The sequence below is a fragment of the Octodon degus genome, unplaced genomic scaffold, assembly GCF_000260255.1.
Source record: "Octodon degus isolate 3935 unplaced genomic scaffold, OctDeg1.0 scaffold00012, whole genome shotgun sequence".
Lineage (NCBI taxonomy): Eukaryota > Metazoa > Chordata > Mammalia > Rodentia > Octodontidae > Octodon > Octodon degus.
The window spans coordinates 24431351-24438377 of record NW_004524588.1 but is presented as its reverse complement, the minus strand read 5'-3'; the positions used below and the strand labels follow the sequence as shown (position 1 = coordinate 24438377).

General features: G+C 40.0%; 1 pseudogene; it reads left to right on the top strand.

The window, feature by feature from the left end:
• Positions 1 to 1448: 1448 nt before the first annotated feature.
• On the top strand, positions 1449 to 2377 carry LOC101562654 (annotated as a pseudogene).
• The last annotated feature ends 4650 nt before the right edge of the window (positions 2378 to 7027 follow it).

Genomic DNA, 7027 nt, shown 5'->3' with positions numbered 1-7027 from the left:
AGAATGGGTGCTGACTTATCAACTAAGTTAAACTTTTCTAGCTTATGACTATTGTATTCCTGGTGGTTGTCACCTCACAGAGCTGACCATGGAATATGAAGTTTTCCATACCATTTCAAAAGGACTAGTTAGTTTAGTCAGTTCACCAAACATATATATAATGAAGATCTATACAAAGTATTATTTAATAAAATTGAATTATTTTATGTGCTCATGAAAATATAGAACTGAGGTACTATTAAGCATATCTGTCACTTCAAAATTTTTAGTAAGATGGCTATAAATTTAAACATGGCTAAATGGCCTCAAAGACCTAAACAAGAGAATGCCACCACATTTAACACTGCCACGTGATTCATACCACTGACACCAGCTGCAGTAAGGGCTTGTGCCATACTCCTGCTTTCCATGTATTACATGGTTTAATCACCATGCTATGTGCCATATTTTATTGATATATTTATTCTTCAATCTTACCTGCTTGAGGGCTGGCCAAATAGCTCAGCGGATTAAAGCGCCTGTGAGCAGGCTCAGGAGCCAGTGGTTCAATCCCCAGGCCTGCGGTGCTGGCCCCGCCCCTGAGCATGCTGAGATGTCAATTGAGACTGGGCATGGTGGGGCTCTTGGGAGCCTGTAAACAGGCAGATCACTAAAGAGTCTGATCTAGCAGTGAGACCCTGAAACCCTGTACACCCTTCACTTAAATACAAACAAAAAACAAAAAACAACAAAAAAAACTTACCTGCTTGAAAGCAGTTTCTTTAATAAAAGAGATCATAAATATTTTGCATCTTGATACAATAGTAAGGTCTGGCGCATGATGGTGGCTTTGTAGCTGAATAAGCTTCTCTCTGTCTTTCTCTGTCACTGTCTCTGTCTGTCTCTCTCACTCTCTCATAAATGTATTATCTGCCATATAAAGTAAATTGGTCCTTCTTAGAATTTGCTAATAAATACCTCTTTTACCACTCACCTTCTTGCATCAGCATCAGCTTTCTAAAATGAGTTGTCAAGGGTTAGAGAGAGAGCTCAGTAGAATAAGCACCTGCCTGGCAAGCACAAGGTCCTGAGTTCAACCGCAGGTACTGCAAGAAATAAAATAAAATAGAATGAGTTGTCAATATCAATGCCTTCATGACATTGTCACTTCAGCTCTTTCAGTCTTCTCCACTCACATTTTCATTCTGTCCTCCCACCAACAGCATTCTGCAATCATTCTCCAAATCCCTTGAACAATTCCATCTTTCCCTCACTTGAACTCACAGTGGTCTATCCATCACTAGATTCTGAGTTAACCCTCTGGTTCAGTTTCTCCATAGGTCCTTCAGGGGGTATTTCTTGAAATTGCTCAATTTATTCTGTTTTTTTTCGTAGACTTGAATTGAATAGCCACGCACCTGCATTGCTGCAGTTAGGTGGTGTGCAGCCCTCTGTACCGCACCCCAGCCATGGTCAGCCATGTCGAGCTCAGCACTGACACCAAGATGCCCATTGTGGGGTTGGGCATGTGAAAGTAACCTCCAGGCCAGATGACCGAGACCGTGATGGTAGCGATTGACCTCGGGTACCGCCACATTGACTGTGCTCATGTGTACCAGAATGAGGAGGAGGTGGGGCTGGCCCTACAGGAGAAGCTCAAGGAGGGGTGGTGAAGCGCCAGGAGCTCTCCATCATCAGCGAGCTGTAGTGCACATTCCATGACAAGAGCCTGGTGAAAGGAGCCTTCCAGAAGATTCTCACTGACCCACAGCTGGACTACTTGGACCTCCACCTTGTCCACTGGCCCACAGGCATCAAGCATGGGACTGACTATTTCCTAGTAGATGTGAGAGGCAATGTGACTCCCATTGACCCTCATTTTGTGGACACCTGGATGGCCATGGAAGAGCTGGTGATTGAAGAGCTGGTGAAAGCAATTGGTATCTCCAAATTCAACCATCTTCAGACTGAGAGGATCTTAAACAAGCCTGGCTTAAAGCCTAGGCCAGCTGTTAACCAGATCGAATGTCACCCATACGTAACTCAGGAGAAGCTGATCCAGTACTGCCAGTCCAAAGGCACTGTGGTGACTGCTTACAGTCCTCTTGGTTCTCCCGACAGGCCCTGGGCTAAGCCAGAAGACCCTTCCATCCTGGAAGATCCGAGGATTAAAGCAATTGCAAACAAGTACAGTAAAACTATTGTCCAGGTGCTGATCTGTTTCCCCATGCACAGGAATTTGGTAGTGATCCCCAAATCTGTGACACCAGCCCGCATTGCTGAGAACTTCCAGGTCTTTGAGCTGAGCAGTGAGGACATGGCCACCTTACTCAGCTACAACAGGAACTGGAGTGTCTGTGCCAACCATAAGGATTACCTTTTCCATGCAGAGTTTTGAAGCTGTGGACATGTGGTGTTCCTCAGTGTCTTGCACCTGTTTCTCCTGCCTCATTTGTCCTTGCAAGTGTGGTGTGGCCCTGTCACTCGGCAGTGGGCAGCAGCCTAGAGACAGCACTGAAGGCCTGTTAGCCTGATGCCTGGTGTGAAGGGCAGCATCAGGAGAGGAGGTGTCTTTTTTTGTCTTTCATCATGTCCTGCTGAGGAAGGTACAACCTGAGTACCCTTTTCTGACCAAAGAAAAGCAAATTCTACAAAGTCAAAATATCATTGCTAACAGCTAATTTTTTGACTCCTTACAACTGTAAGCCTATTAGTCAAACTTCTCTTTGCCTCAAAATAAAAGCACTTTTGTGAAAAAAAAAGAAACTTGAATTCATGTAGGCAGCCATAAAACAGTAGAATTGATGCAAGGTAATTGTTATAATGGAATATTACACAAGACAAGCAACCACTGTCTTTTGGGGGATGTAAGAGAGCCTTTCAGAAGATTTCTATGCACAGCAGACTTCAGTAACAGTCAAAAGCTTTCAGATTCCAACATGTTATTGAGCAAAGAGCATTTCAAAAGGAAGGGTGTATGTGATTGAATATAGAAACTTAGAAATGCAGACACTCTCAGAGCATGTGGGTATTTCTGTTGTGTGTGGAAACTTGTGAGATGAACCTGGACAGTAAGGTACGGAAGGGTCAGAGGAATATTAAGTACATAACAGAAAGTAGTGCTACAAGAGTAAGATGAAGAGAATTATAATGTAGTATAAAGAACAGAATAAAGGGAGTTCAGATTCAAAGGACCATCACTGAATGCCTCCCTTTCCAGTATTTCCTGAGTGAAAGAAACCTGGATAAAGCTAATGTAATCAAGGTCATCTACTTACAATAAGAATTTTCAAAGGTGTTCTATAAAAATTCAGCCATTTTAAACAGTAGTTAGATTACATTAATTTATTTGGGGAAGTGAAGACTGCTAATTAGGTTTATCCCTCAGGCCTGAGGCAAGTTGTCAATATGGATTCAGGTGTAGAAGACAGGGACTCCTTGTTATCCCAGCCCATGGGAAATCTGACCAGAACTGCTGAGCTGTGAAAACAAGTTACCAAAACTTCCCTCAGCCCTGGGTGGACAATTAGCAAGCAAGAGTTGTGGTAAAACAAGTGCATTTCATGGCATGCTAGTAATTTGAGCCCAGGTGTTTTCCTGTAAGCAGGTACCTGAAAATATTTCCAAATCACAGAGAAACATTTTAGAAAAATCATCAGTAAATGTAATAGTGTTAGAATATATTCTTAAATGCTTTAACACTCTGTGTAACTAGGCAATGTACTCATTTTGAAATCTATTTTAAAGATATAAATGGGACATTCTGCTAACATGCTATAATAGTTCTCTCTCTGCACTTCATATTTTGTGGGATTTTTGTCCACACTGAGACTTGAGTGACCACTCTTCCTCTGCAATTGTCATTATTATTACTTTCTAATAAGAATCCAAAATGAAAATTGTTTATACAAAGCTAAAAAGCCATGACATGAACACCTTTCCTCGACATCCATCCATGCTATTCTGAGACAGTACTCTTACTTCTCTATAAACATGAATCAAGTTGTTCTTGGATATTGGCCCCTACTTGCCAATGAAGTTAATGACCTATGAAACATTTAAGTCTTAGTTGTAGGTCTTTTGTTGTCATTACTTCAATCTGAATACTGCCACGATGCTTGAGGATGAGTTGCTTCCAGAGTATTTCCATATATTTTGCTCACCCTATTAGTTCTTCTCTTGATTTGTATCTGGCTTTTGACTGCTGTTCTGACCTTCCACTACTGAAATTTTGCCCTGAGTTGCACATGCTGTCTTGTGTCTTACTTTGCAAAGCTTGCTACAATGCAGTGCCTTAGTTTGTACAATTATGGAAGTTTCTTTTGGGTCCAGAGGTCTGCCTCTGACATTAACTGGCTATTTATCTACTAGCTATACTCTGGTCCTTCTCTTTTAAATATTTTGAGATGTTTAATGCAGTGTTGTTAATTATACTCATTCAACATTGTCTCAGTTACTTTTCTCTCGTTACTGAGACAAAATATCTGATTCCCCAAATTAAGAAAGGAAAGATTTATTTAGCTCATACTTCATGGAGGTTTCAGTCTATACTAAGCTGGCTCCAGGTAGAGCAGTGCATGGTAGAGGCAACATTTCATGGTGGCTGAAATAGCAAAACAGCAAGAGCAAAAAGGCAAGCGCAGTGGCACCAGCAAGGGCAGAGGGCAAGCCTCTCTCCTTTCCTAATACTACATCCAGGCTTGCAGCACGGGTACCCATAATGCCAGAAGGGTTCAACCTAGAATCCCAGCAATGGATCATGAATTAATCACAACCTCTAGAAGTCTGCCCTATGCGGCGACTAGATAGAAACCATAACGAACATGCTGTGCCATAGAACTCCCGAGTTTTATTCTTCCTGTTAAATAAAAAAATTCTACTAGTTTGTGGACTTACCCTTCTGACAACTCCCAATCTCTGGCAACCTCTACTCTGCTGTACATTTCAATGAAGTCAACTTTTATAGATTGCTTTTATAGGTGACATTGTGCAGTGCTTTTATTCTGTGCGTAATTTATTTCATTTTATATAGTGAGCTATTTTTAAAAAATAAAATCAAAAGTACAAAGCATGAAAAATTGAAAATATATCAAATCTTAAAAATTAAAGTGTATTCTATTGAAAACATTATTATAATAACGGAAGACTAAGCCAGAAATTTAAAAAATATCATTGTAAAACTCATAGGATTTCCAACATGAAAAAGTGAATTCCAGTATATTATGTGGATGGACCTTAGCAACAATATTAGTAATTTTTTGGCTTATCACTGCTAACAAATACAGGAGAACAATATAAGATGTTGAGAAACTATTTTGGCAATAATAGATTTATAGTTACTCTCTATTCTTTCCACTCTGTTTTTCTATAAATCCAGAAGAGCTATAAAAAAACAAAAGCAAAAGAAAAAAATCTGACAGAAGCAAGACAAGAAACCAGTAAAATAAAAAAATACATATTAGAAAAATTCAAATTATTTTTCATAAAAATAGTTATTATTTTACAATTAGAAAGCAGAAAATCAAATGTATTAAGACAAAAATGAAGACTCAAAACACAAGAAGAAAATTAACACAATGACATTTTGTTGTCCTTTAGTGTGAAATTCTCAACGAGTGATGATATTTTCTTCAACTGGCACTAGCGATGATGACCAAGCGATCTACAGTCAGTCTCCCACATGTCTCTTGAGAGCTTTCCCCAGGGCTGGGTTGAGACGATGCCTTTGGCTCACACTCCTGCCCAATGTCACCTTGGATGACCTTCTTCCTACTGCAATAACACAAAGAAAATGAAGTGCTTGAAAAGAAAGGAATAAAAATAATTTTGTCAAAGACAGGAATATGTATATAGTTCTTAAATTCAAGGAAATCTATAGCAAGCCATAAAATTTAAAAATAATTTAAAAGGGCACCTGTTTATAGCCAAGAGGGAGCTACTGTAGATCCTTCGTAGGAGCATCACATTGGCTGCCACTGAAACAAATAAAAACCTGAAAGAGCACAGACAAAATCAACCTCAAAGCACAACCCATGAAAACAAAATAATCAATGAGTTAAACTTCATTCAAAAAAATCTGCTCTGTAAAATTGGTCTGTCAATGCATTCAGACAAATGCAAAAACAAGCAGTAGAGTAGAAGCAAATGTTGTGAAAAGACCTCTGGTAAACCATAGTTTCCTAGCTAGATGTAGGGGTGATGACTTTGGAAGACTAAAGCAAATCTTACATCAGAGCCCAGCCCACCAGCTGATCTCAGCCACTTATTCAGGCTCAGTTTCAAAATGTAAGTAACATAAATTAAAAAAGAGAAACAAAACCACAAAAGCGTAATGTAGCTCAATGAAAAGTATTTGTGTTTAATTCTCTTACAGAAAAAAAAAAATTTAAAAAGACTCTTTTTCCAAAGATTGCAACCTCTTACAATTCAACAAGAAAATGAAAAACTTGGATTAAAGAAATGGACTGAATACCAGCTTTTGCAAAAGAAGACAGACAGGTCGGAAAGGCAAATGAAATTATAGTAAGTGTCCCTAGGGAGCTCCTAGTTTGAGCAGGAATTGGGTGGCATTTCACGGCTGTTAAATCAGCCAGCTCCACTGTACTTCTCATAATAGATGCTGGTGAGATTCTGGGTTGACTGTCACTCTCATCCATTGCTGGTGGGACTGTAATGTGGATAGTAAGGTTGGCAGTTTCTTGCTAAACAAAACATACTAATGCTATATCACCCAGCAATTGTGCTCACTGGTGCTTACCCAGATAAATTAGAAACTTGTATCCACATAAAAACCTGGACCAGGCCAGCCAAATAGCTCAGCAGATTAAAGCACCTGCTTAGGCAGACATAGGTGTTCAATCCCCTGGCCTGCTGTGCTGGCCCCAACCCCGGGGCCCCCTGAGATGGTAACTGAGACTGGGGGTGATGGTGCGCACCTGTAATCCCAGCACATGGGAGGCTATAAACAGGAGGATCACTATGAGTCTGATCTATGTAGTGAGACCCTGGAGACCCTTTCCTAAAATACAAAATAATAATAATAATAATA